The sequence below is a fragment of the Thamnophis elegans genome, chromosome 11, assembly GCF_009769535.1.
Source record: "Thamnophis elegans isolate rThaEle1 chromosome 11, rThaEle1.pri, whole genome shotgun sequence".
Classification (NCBI taxonomy): domain Eukaryota; kingdom Metazoa; phylum Chordata; class Lepidosauria; order Squamata; family Colubridae; genus Thamnophis; species Thamnophis elegans.
The window spans coordinates 48278123-48291246 of NC_045551.1; positions in this window are offsets into that span (position 1 = coordinate 48278123).

Below are 13124 nucleotides of genomic sequence, written 5' to 3' on the forward strand. Positions count from 1 at the left end.
TTGTTTTTGTTACAAAAGGACGCGTGCATTTTGTGACACGATCCCCAGAAACGGAAGCATAGAAATTTATATATTCACATTTGTCTAGTCAGGCGAAATGATGGCGAAATTGGCTTAATGATGCTGAATCTGTCACAAAGAAATTTGGGTACTCTGTCCCAAAGGTGCTTTTTTTTCAAGAGGCAACAGGACTTTCTGGTTTTTCTTTGAAGACATTTCGCTTCTCATCCAAGAAGCTTCTTTAGCTCTGACTGGATGGTGGGGAATGGAAGGATTTAAAGGTTTAAAGGTTAAAGAGGCCATCTATTTCAAAACTGAACAGCCCCCTCTAAACAGAGGGGGAGGGATATGACACCATCTATCTCCAATCTGCAACACAGTCCTTTCAACAGTTATAAGAAGGCTCCACACCAATTTGCACCACTCAGGTGACCCTGATGACACAGATAAACCTGCAAGTGGCATCAGTGGCTATCTAAAGGAATGCAAATGTTCAGCTGACTGCAAGGAGTATAAATCCTTCCCCACCAGCCAGTCAGAGCTGAAGAAGCTTCTTGGATGAGAAACAAAACACCTTCAAAGAAAAAACAGAAAGCCCAGTTGCCTCTTGAAAAGGCACATTTGGGACAACCATGACCTGGATGACTGAGAATCTCCATAGACATATGGGCATTATGGTGATTTGAGCCCAGCACCGTATCCTTAGCTCCTTCCCACCTACAGTAGCAATTCAAAAGCATATTTATCATCATAAATAGATACTGCCATTACAGTGATGGGAAAAAAACTAGCTGCTTCTGAATGGGATCAGGAGCCAATGCTGGGACTTAAGCGACAGAAGATCAGCAGAGGAAAGCCCTGGATGATTCAATTTCCCTAAGAATGTTACTAGCTTGCCCCCCTCCCCCATGGGGCATTAATGCAAGCAGGGGACTAACAATTGTGAACAGACAGAACTTCTAATGTGTGTAAACACTGTAGACTCTCTGACCATGTACACCATATGTTATAGAAATAATAATTTAAAAAAAAACTTTCCTAGCCACTGATAGAGTTCACTAGCAGTTGATTATTAATATTCAGCATTCTTATGGGTCTCATAAAGCAATAACATTAATGTTGGAATGCTGTTAAGATACAACAACAACAAAAGTAAAACAATTCTTAACATAGCGTTGGAATTTGTTCATGCAGTTAAAGCACAGAAACCTGTACAGATAACCTCCCATGATGGGATTATGTAGCATCACCGCTGATAAATGCTGTACTGATATTTGCTGTACAGATAATTATTTATAATCAGGTACTTTCACTAGTTGAATACACATACACACACACACTCATTTTTATCACTGCATCATTTGTACATTTCACTCATAACCCATTTTCATTCTACAACCATTAGCATTCTTCTAATTTTAGATTATGTAACCATGATTTATTATATACTTTATTCATTAACATGAACCATGATTATTATTATTATACAATTGTATCACAGCGGCCAGTTGTTTTGCCGGATTTGGCATTGGTTACTAGTCGGGCCTCACCCAGGGGCCTAGGACGTCGTAACGTATTTTCGTAATATGCGTGCAGATCCAAGCAGTGCGGCTTTTTGCATTTGACTGATGGTGATTTTGTCAATTTTTAACTGTTTTAAATGTAATTCCAGTGCTTTTGGATTACCACTGGAATTACCACTGCTGGTTTGTGCCATAGTCGTTGAATTTCAATTTTTAAGTCCTGGTATTTTGCGATTTTTTCATGTTCCTTCTCGGCGACCCTGCTATCACCTGGTATTGCGATGTCTATGATTGTGACCTTATTTTTCTCAACCAGTGTGATGTCTGGTGTATTATGCGCCAGTATTTTGTCGGTTTGTATGCGGAAATCCCACAAGATCTTGACCATCTGATTTTCAGTGACTTTTTCAGGCTGATGTTCCCACCAGTTTGTTGCTGTTTTAATATTATAATTTTTGCACAAATTCCAATGGATCATTTGTGCTACTGAATTGTGCCGCAATTTATAATCAGTCTGCGCGATTTTTTTACAGCAGCTGAGTATGTGATCAACAGTTTCATCAGCTTCTTTGCAAAGTCTGCATTTGGCATCATCAGAGGATTTTTCGATTTTGGCCTTGATGGCATTTGTGCGGATAGCTTGTTCTTGCGCAGCCAGGATTAGTGACTCTGTTTCTTTCTTTAATGTACCTGTTGTTAACCATAACCAAGTTTGTTCACTGTCCACTTTATCTTTTATTTTTTCCAGAAATTGGCCATGCAGTGCTTTGTTCTGCCAACTCTCCATTCTTGATTTTATCACGTTTTCTTTATTCTCATTTTGACTGTTGGGCCTTCAGTAGTTTTTTGTTCTTTACTTCAATTAATAGATGTTCTTGACTTTCTTTTAAATAATCAGCCAGTGCATGTTTTTCTTCTTCAACGGTTTGCTTCACTTGTAATAATCCTCTGCCACCTGATTTTCGGGGCAGGTAAAGTCTATCAGTATCACTACGTGGATGTAAACTGTAGTGCATTGTCATTAGTTTCCTGGATTTTCGGTCCAAAATGTCCAAATCAGCTTGTGTCCAGTTAACTATACCAGCTGTGTATCTTATAACTGGTATTGCCCAGGTATTTATGGCCTTGATTGTATTTCCACCATTCAATTTAGATTTCAAAATTTTCCTAACTCTCGCCTGACAATAGTTTTTACTTCTCCATGCTTGATGTTATCCAACTGCAGAATGCCTAAGTATTTGTAGGCTTCATTTTCATTGCATTTAATTAATTGGCCATTGGGCATTTCAATTCCCTCACATGCAGTGGTTTTGCCTCTTTTTATGGATACAGTGGCGCATTTTTCCATGCCAAACTGCATTGAAATATCGGTGCTGAATACTCGGACTGTGTTTGTCAATGATTGGATTTCTATTTCTGACTTTCCATAGAGTTTCACATCATCCATATATAGTAAATGCGAATTTTTTTCAGCTTCTTTGGCTGTTTGGTAGCCTAATTTCATTTTTTTTTTAAGATTACTGATAGTGGGATCATTGTGATGATGAAGAGAAGAGGTGAAAGTGAATCACCCTGGAAAATTCCTCGCTTGATATTAACCATTCCGTAGATCTCATTCCCTACTGCCAACTCAGTTCTCCATTGTTTCATCGCCTTTTCAGTAAAGGATGTAATATTTTTGCTAATGCCAGTTGTTTCTAAGCATTTTATAATCCAACTATGTGGCAGTGAGTCAAATGCCTTTTTGTAATCAATCCAGACCATATTCAAGTTCGTTTTTCTGTTCTTACAATTTTCTAATATCATTTTATCAATTAGGAGCTGATCTTTTGTGCCCCTGCTCCTTCTTTTGTTGCCTTTTTGCTCTTCTGGCAAGATGTTGTTTGTTTCCAAATAATCCATCATGTTATCTGCAATAATGCCTGTGAGTAATTTGAAGGTTGTTGGCAAGCATGTTATTGGTCTGTAGTTTTCAGGTGTTGTTCCTTTAGTTGCATCTTTCTGAATCAAGTATGTTTTTCCAGTTGTCAACCATTTATCAATTTGGCCCTTTTGTAAAATTTCATTCAGTTGCCTGGCCAATATTGCATGTAAACTGGTCAGATATTTGAGCCAGAAACCATGTAATTGGTCCTTTCCAGGTGATGTCCAATTCTTTACCATTTTTACTCGATTTTTGACCATCTCAGTTGTTATTTCTAATACTTGCATTTGTTTGTTGCCAATGCTTTTCTCAAAGTCATGTATCCACTTTACTTCCTTATTGTAGTCCTTTGCATTTTCCCACAATTCTTTCCAGAATTCAACTGTGGCCTGCTTTTCTGGTTTTTCACTTTTGGTGTCACCATTCACATTAAGACTTTGATAAAAATGCCGTTGGTCTGATCGAAATTGCTGATTTTGTTTATATTGGATGATTTGTGCCTCATATCTTTCAATTTTTCTAGCTGTTGCTGTTATCTGCTGTTTTACAATCTCTACAGCTTCATTGATGTTTCTTGTATCCAATCTATATCTTCTGATTAGCCGATCTATGGTTTTGTTGTTTTTAAGCCGTTGCTCATGCATGTTCTTTAAGTTACTAGCATCTGCCCTTAATTTTTTGACTTTTTGTTCTAATCGGATTTTCCACTTTGGCTTTGGCTGTTGTGTGACTAGGTACTTTGATTTTAATGCCTAGTTCATTAGTGACTATTACAGCTGCACTGTACATTAACTGGTTCGTTTCCAAGATGGATCCCGATTCAATTGTTGAAAACACTGCATTAAACATTTTCATGATAGGGGCCAAAATTTTCTTAGGCACAGTTTTTAGTGATGGTAAACGTTGCCTTTCCTCATTAAGCAGAAAATGCTCCATGATCTTATCCTTCAATTCTTTTTGTTTTTGAGTTAGTTCATCAGTTGGTTCAGTGATAACTGGTTCTAGTGGTGGTGGTGTTATTTCCTCCCCGAGAGCTTCTTCTGGGAGTTCTACTATAATGTCTTTAGTTGTATCTTGAATATCAGTTATTTCTGCTTGTGATATTGTTTTTTTGGTTTTGCAATTTGCCTGAATTTCCTCAAGTTCAACTTCACTAAACACTTTATTCCGTATAATAAATCGCCTTTGATCTGCTAGTCGTTGTTCACTAACATTTGAATCTGGATATTGTTGTTTCCATAATTCATACATTCGCTTTAAATAACCTCTTTTTTCTGGCTCTGAGTTGTAGTAACAGGCCATTATGGCACGGTTTTCATCTGCACTATATTTTTGTCATTTTGTTGGCTGGTCCACTTGTAGCCCACTTGTCGACAGATGTCCAGGGACCCCAACATCCACCACGGCCCTTGTTAACCCGCGCGACGACCGATGCGGTATAAAATTTTTATTCGTTTCTTTCACCATATTGTATGGGTTGGTGGGTTTTTTTTAAGGGGCCAGTTGCCAACCTGACCCCCAACCCTCCTCCTTTCTCATCCGGGCTTGGGACCATCAACGGCGGAGTTGTTGTTGTTGTTGTTGTTGTTGTTATTATTATTATTATTATTATTATTATTATTATTATGTTAATCTTTGATGAGATTCACAGCCTTTGGGGCTGGTTGGTAGCTCAACAGCTCGAGTCCTAACCAAGGACCTAGGAACTGTTAAGGTAACGTCGGAGGATATAAGCTGTTCCAAGTAGGGTGGTTTTTTGTAGAGTCAGAATGTTCAAGTCCAATAAATTTAGAGTTTCCAAACAGCAAGGTAGCCCTTTGGGTATTGCTCCAAGGCCTCCAATTACAATTGGTACAACACTTAATTTCTTTTTCCACAGTTGCCCAACTTCAATTTGCAAGTCCCGGTACTTTGTGATTTTTTCTTGCTGCTTATCTTCAAAACTTTTAGGAAGGGGTTCTCTACCCAGTTGCTGGGTGAGTGTGGGCATGGTGTTGGCCTCCTACACCATGGTGGGGGGAATTTCTGCCCTCCTTAGGCTCCGGAGGCTTTCCTCGAGCCTCTGGGAGGGCAAAAACGGCTTCCACAGACTCCGGAGGCCCTCTGGAGACCAGAAACAGGCCTGCTTCCGGCCTTCTCGAACTTCTGGTAGGCCTGTTTTTCACCCTCTCCGAGTTTCCACATGCTCTCTGCACTTACCTGCATCCAAAATGGGCCACTTGGGACTCCTGGGAGGGTTGGGATGGGTGGGGTCAGCCATAAATGAGATTTGGGGGTTCTACGAACTACACAGAATCTTAGCTAGAGATTCTCCCGAACCTCTGCGAATCTCCAGAAGCCCACCCCTGATCTTAATAAAGAAGTAATCAACTAAATCTTTAGATTTTTCTTTTTTCTATATTGTATCTCCTGTGGGGGAAACAAAATCTCATTCCTATTATAGGTAGAATATCTACTCTTCAGATTAGACTCCAGCTATTAGAAATGTTCACAGGAATGCACAAAATACTTTACTCTCTGAATCTTTTAATCTGAGTCTTGGTCTGAATATAGAAATGATAATTCTGTCTCTGATGTAGATACATTTTTTTTTTAAAAAAATCCATAAATTGTTATAGGTTGAAACATTTTTGCTTGGTGATATTTCTTTGATATTCCCTCTCTATGGGAAAAGAGACTCTGGGCAGCATTGTCTGCAGTCATATTTTTTAGAGTTATGTTTAAAATGACTCATTGGAGCACGGAATAATCTATTTTGTGCAGAATCAGCATCTGGATGAAACATTTTTTGTTGGTGGTAGTCAAATCTTTCTTTAAAATAAGGATTATTTTTTTTGCATCAGTCCAAACACATGGAAAATTCCAATATCTTTTGAAAGGATAAAATGCAGTATACTTGCTTTTGGCTTTGTTAATAATTAAAAATCACTTAAACATGGAAATGAGATAGTTTGAAGAAAGACTTTTAGAAGCTCCAATTCTATATTCAACTTTATTCAAGTCACTTGCTGTTCTTGTTCTATGTGTGCATTATTTTCCATCTTGAGGCAGACTACTTGAATCTTTTTAAAGGTAGCAATTATATATCCTCCAATAAGATAAAGAATTAACATGAGAATCTAAATTCTAAATATTGCTTATAGAGTCTTTTCTTTTGAGTCCCGATTGTCAAAGCATTGGGGGGGGGGGCCTTAATTGAACAACCATCTGAATTTTAAGTGGGGTCTTTTGAAATGAAAAAAAAACACCTTTCACTATTTTTTCAATTTCTCAATTAAAGCTGTAAGACAAGAACATCTGAAATAGAGAAACTCTTGGATACTCTGTGATTTTCCCATAGCTAAGAGAGTAATATTCCATCATTGAAAAGATAAATATATGGATCATTTATTGAACAGATTGAAGAGCTGATTGCATTTGTTACTTACGAACAGATTGACTATAGATGTAGCTTTTGTATAAACAAATCGAATGAAATATGGGACACATTTATAAAGAATATAGTAGGATAAAGAAGTTATTTATAAATCTAAAAGAAATATGCCTATCAGAATAATATTTGTATTTTACTGGTAAATATAAAATTGTAAATAGTAACAATGGTCTTGTTGTGATATTTTATATTAAGTTTTTTTCCCTTTGTGATATTTATTTCCCTTTTCTGTTACAGCCTTTTTATATGTTTTTTTTAAAAAAAAAAACTTAATTGTATGTATCTCCATCACTATTATGGCCATTTTTGTTTCTTTTGTTACTAATGAAAAAGCAATAAAACATATACATAAAAGAGATCATATTAACCCTTCTTTTTCTGGAACTTTAAGATTAAATACAACTTGGGCTTTGCATGACTCAGTTTAGAGCTTCTTCTAACTGAAGTTCAAGTCTTTCTTCACGATAAATAATACCAATAGCTTAGACTTACGCCGAAAGTGCACAGAGTGCTGTTACCTTCCTACCAGAGGTGGTTCCTATTTTTTTCTACTTGCTTTTTTACATGCTTTCAACTGCTAGGTTGGCAGAAGCTGGGACAAGTAACAGGAGCTCTCTCTGTTCCGCGGCGTTAGGGATTCAAACCATTGAAATGCCGACCTTTCTGATTGACAAGCTTTATAATACTCTCTGAGTTTTTTACAATGTCAGCTTATTATTTCCAACAATTCCCTCATTTTACTGACCTCAGAAGGATGGATGGCTGAGTCAACTTCAGTCCTATCAGGATTGAATTCCTGGCAGCAGGCAGAGTTAGTCTGCAATATTGCATTCTAGCCACTGTGCCATCATGGCTACTCAAAATAGCCCTCACAAAGAGTCTTCCCCTTCTGGAAAACAGATATTATAGAGGGGCTCCCATATAGCCACCAATGAAGTCTGACATGCTGAGATGCACTTTTGTACTGCCTTTGCTTTCCTTCACTGCTATTCCTACTCCTGCTAGACGTTTCCCTTGTGAGCTTAACAAATACTCCCTCCAGCTGGGAAGAAGTCCTTCTCCATCCCTTTCCTTCCTTTGCCCAACTACCCTTTGGAACAATGGCAAAGTAGCATATCAGCATTTTAGAGAAGGGGCAGAGCAGAGAAGAAGACAAGGCGAGCATTCCAACCAATGGCAAGCCACCAACCAACCTTGTGCTCTAAATCAGGGGTCTCCAACTTTGGCTGCTTTAAGACTTGTGGACTTCGACTTCCAGAATTCTTCAGCCAGCCATGCTGACTGGGGAATTCTGGGAGTTGAAGTCCACAAGTCTTAAAGGGGCCAAGGTTGGAGACCTCTGCTCTGAATAGAATTATGTGATTGATTCAAGGGACAGGTGTTGAACCCAGATGAGCACAAATGGGGGCACTCAGAGAAGGATTGCAGATAATCCAGGCTATGCCCTCCACATTTAGTGTATCAGTGTATCAGTGGAAATCAACAGACCCAGTCATCAGCATTGGAGCTCTGCAAAAGGAAGGGCTTTAAGTTAATATTACAAGACACACCCATGATATGTACAATCATGAAAGTCCTTATTTCAGAGTTTAAACCAGGGTATGGAGAAATGGTGAATAGATAGAAAGATAATTTCTTGTCATTGGTTGCAACGGGGACAAAACCTTTTTATTTTTAAAGGAAGATCCTTACTAATATAAATGGAAATGTCTGATGCTTTATTTTTGCGCTGCAGCTGAAAAGTTGCTGCTAACTGTAACCATTAACATTATTAGTGAAACTTGTAGCTCTAGTACTATAAAAGCTTTGCAAAACCTAAATAATTTTGAAATCCTATTCTGGGGAGTCCTCCATAGAATCTCTGGATAATCAAGAATTTGCACTTTAAGTAGAAATATATCGGACATCCTTGAAATCTCTTTCAATTTTGGATGTAAATTCTGCGTGCTTTAGCAAACCAAGTTATCCCAAGGTCTCTTGCTAAACTTTGGTGTATCTCCAGATGTTTCTGAAAGAAGAGACTCCTGCTGACTCTGGCAGATTAAGCATATGGCCAACTGTCAGGATGCATCTGGATCAATAGAAGTTGAGAAGAGCAGCTGCAGTTTCTATATCCAGGAAGCCCTGTTAGGCCAAATAGGTAGAATGCTAACCTAATTCATTTGACAACCTAACAAGTGCTAATACAGTGCTTGGCCAAAAAAAAAGAAGTCCCATCTCATTGGTAATGGTAGAAGGAAATGAATCAGAATAACAGGGGTTTTGTTTATTGCTTTCTATGCTGATCTTTCTTTGCTGACTAATAGACTCTTGAATGATTCATAATTTCTATAATGCATACATTCTGTCTATGTCAGAGGTGGGTTCCTACCAGTTCACATCTATTCGGTAGAACCGGTTCGTCAAATCTACCGAACCGGTTGGAAGAGGTTCCACCAGTGGACCCGGAAAGCAGGCCACACCTACAGAAGAGTTCCAAAATTTTTTGAAACCCACCACTGGTCCTTGGATATGATTATTCTACACTATCATCCTCATATTTATAAAACTCAGTGCCTCTGTGAAAGGTAAGGATGACTACTGCGTTTGTGGTGCAATCAGAATATTGCGTGTGTTGAAGTTGTTTTAACGCAAACCAAAGATGCCTTTTAAAAAACAAGTTTACATCATATTCTTATGCATGCCAGTGCTGTGTGTGAGGTAATTTAAGGTGGTTCTGACAAGTGTCGTCAGCATCTTCATATCCGGTCACATGGGCGGCAAGCCACTCCCATCTGGTCACATGGGCAGCAAGCCACTCCCACAAATGAGACCACACCCACAGAGTAGGTTCGAACAATTTTTGAAACCCACCACTGGTCTATGTCTGCATGAGTTGGAAAAGAAGTTATAGGGCCTATAATATAGGCTAACAAGACCAATCAGTACAGGAAGATTTTACTTGAATCTTTTATTGAAGTCTCAAAGGTGATTTTTTTTTCAAGACTTAACTAACTGTCTGGTTTTTCTTTGAAGACGTTTCACTTCTCATCCAAGAAGCTTCTTCAGCTCTTACTGGAGGGTGAGGAATTCCATCCATTCCCACTTACCATCCATTCCTCACCCTCCAGTCAGAGCTTAAGAAGCTTCTTGGATGAGATGCGAAGCATCTTCAAAGAAAAACCAGAAAGTCCAGTTGCCTCTCGAAAAAAGCACCTTTGGGACAACCATGACCAGGATGACTGAGAATCACCATAGACTTTTATTCAAGTATTTCTCAAGTTTGGTATTTTGAAGATGTGTGGACTTCAATTCCCAGAATTCGTCAACCAGAGATGCTATTAGGGAGTTCTGGGAGTTCATATCTTCAAGCTGCCAAGGTTGAGAAATGCTGCTTTAAGCCATCCTCAACAAATGAACATCCAGGCCCATTTGAAAACATTAAATCCACTTCTTTAAGACTATTTCATTGCTAACATCCCTTACCATATGGAAAAGGTGCCTGGATATTTGCTCTAAATCTCCTTTCTTTTCACTCTGTTGGTTTTCATTTTTGCGTTTGGGTTTCATAATGAATAGGTCCACCTACTCGTGTACATTAGAGCCTTCTAGGTATTTGCTGAATATCATATTGTCCTTTGATCTTCTTTTTAAAAAAGACTGAACTGGCTAATTTAGATGTTTGCTCATATTTAGCTTCTGGTTCACTTGAGCCACTAGATCTTCCCGCAAGCAATGTTATTAAGCTACGGCTCCTCATCCTTATGTGTACGTATTTGATTTTGTTAATATTTTCTCTCTGTCTCTGTCTCTCGGCCTCTGGATCGTTTTTGACTCCTGGCAATTGGCTGGACTAGAATCTGCAGATCTTATGGGAAGTTTGTGGTGTGGTTTGCCTTTGTCTCCTTCCTAGGGCTGGGGGGAAGTGACTGGCCCAAAGTCACCCAACTGGCTTTATGCCTAAAATAAGATTAGAACTCACCCTCACCCAGTTTCTAGTCTGATGTCTTAACCACTAAACCATATGGGCCTCTTTGTTTTAGTTGCTCTACTCAAATGTAAAAAAAAATGTGCATTTTTCACTATAGAACATTCTCTTTCTAATATAGGCTAACATCATTTTGAAACTGATTTTGCCATTGAAGGTGTCATCCGAAAATGAGATGAACATCCTTTCTATTATCTAGAGGATGCTCTGGGCAATGTATAATGATACCCATAAGTGCTGGTCTGGGAGACACTTCCCTCCAGGAGACTGCAGGGCCGTTCCATACTTTATTTGCTCTTCAGTCTGTGGCAAATCTATTAAGCTGCCATTGTCTCTACCCCATTGTGACCACAAGGATATTATTCCAGAGCTTGTTGAATGCTCTACTGAAATCAATGTATTCTACCCCTGAAATATTTCCTTAGTCTACCAAACTTGTCATAGTCATAAAAGGAATTTACTTTGGTGCAATTTGCTCTTGAAAAGCCAGCGTTGGTTCTTGGTAATCACGTACTTTTCTTTGTGGGACACGGTGGCTCAGTGGCCAAGACGCTGAGCTTGTCGATCAGAAAGGTCAGCAATTTGGCAGTTCGAATCCCTAGTGCCATGTAATGGAGTGAGCTCCCATTACTTGTCCCAGCTTCTGCCAACCTAGCAGTTCGAAAGCAGGTTAAAATGCAAATAGAAAAATAAGAATCATCTTTGGTGGGAGGGTAACAGCGTTCCATGCGCCTTCGATATTTAGTCATGCTGGCCACATGACCACAGAGACGTCTTCGGACAGTGCTAGCTCTTCAGTTTTGAAACAGAGATGAGCAGTGCCTCCTAGAGTCAGGAATGACCAGCACATATGTTCAAGGGAAACTTTTACCTTTTTAAGTGCATGCAGACATTAGATAAAAGAAGACTGCTTAGCAAGCCTCATACAGTTTATATAATATATTCTGGTGTATTTAGGATAGCCCCACTGGATAGTTCACCTTACTTCTATCTCTGCCTTCTTAATTAATTAACAAATTGAAAGAATTTTAAAGAGTTTTCATTCCAAATAGCTAGCTTTTTATAGTTTCATTACAAAAAAAAACCCCTTCCATGTTTGCATTACAGGAAGGCGAAACATGGGAAATCATAGCAACCACCATAACTTTGTGTAACAAATGCAAACATGCAAATAAATACAAGAAATTGCTCTACTTTCCAGAGGATTTCATTATGAAGCTGTAATAATGCTATTCCAATTAGAGAATACAAACATACATGCAGATTCATGCATGCAAACACACTCTTCTTAGGCTGCAGTCAATTCTTAACTAACACTCATGTAAGTTAAAAAAAATATCCATTCACAAAATAGACAACTGCTTATTTTGCTGACCCAGAATTAATTTTATTTAAATTGAACCTAAAGAAGAGTGGAACGAAGAGAGGGAAAAGGAGAAAGAAAGGTAGGGGAATTCCTTTCTATAGAAAAATGTGTAGGCTTATATGTTTCACCACAGAGTTTTTGTCATGCCCCAATATATAATCTTTATATACTCTTGTTGTTCTCTATCTCTATCTAGTGACAGGAGGGGGAAATACCAATTATATTGTTTTGAAGCTGACCCAACCCCTTTACCCATCAGCCCACACTCCCACACGATGGAAAGTTAGACAGCATTTTCCTTTAGCATTTGGAGGAGACAGAAGCATAAAGAAGCATCTTAATCTGTGGCACATGTTCATCCAAGAAGAAACACAAATCACACACACAGAGCATTGCTGATGAGATTAAAATTACTGTATTTATTGTTATATTCAGCAGTAACTCAATACCACCTATCTTGTATTTGGTTCTCATTGTATGTATTCTTATTTCCCACAATTTAACCATATCCTGTTCTTTCAATAAAGCATTCAGATCTATGCACATCAGTGTGGGTTTCAAATCCCATTCCAACCGGTACAGTTGGATTGGGGCCGACAGCTTCTTCATTGATGCGTGCATTGCACATGCACACACACACAGTGCATGCATGCATCTTAGCACCTCTGCGACACTCCAGCTGCTCAGTGGAGCATCGTGCAGGCGCTGTATGCGCCATACACCTGCATGGAAGCACAGAAGCCTTTAAACACCGGTAAAAAGCTCGGGCGGGCGGGTGGGCCCTCCGGAGCACCGTACCAGAACGGTATCCGGTGCTCCGGGCTGGCTCCGGTATGCTCGTACTGGTACATACTGCCTGCAACCTACCACTGATGCACATGGTCTGTTTTATTGGAGGATAGGTGGGTTTA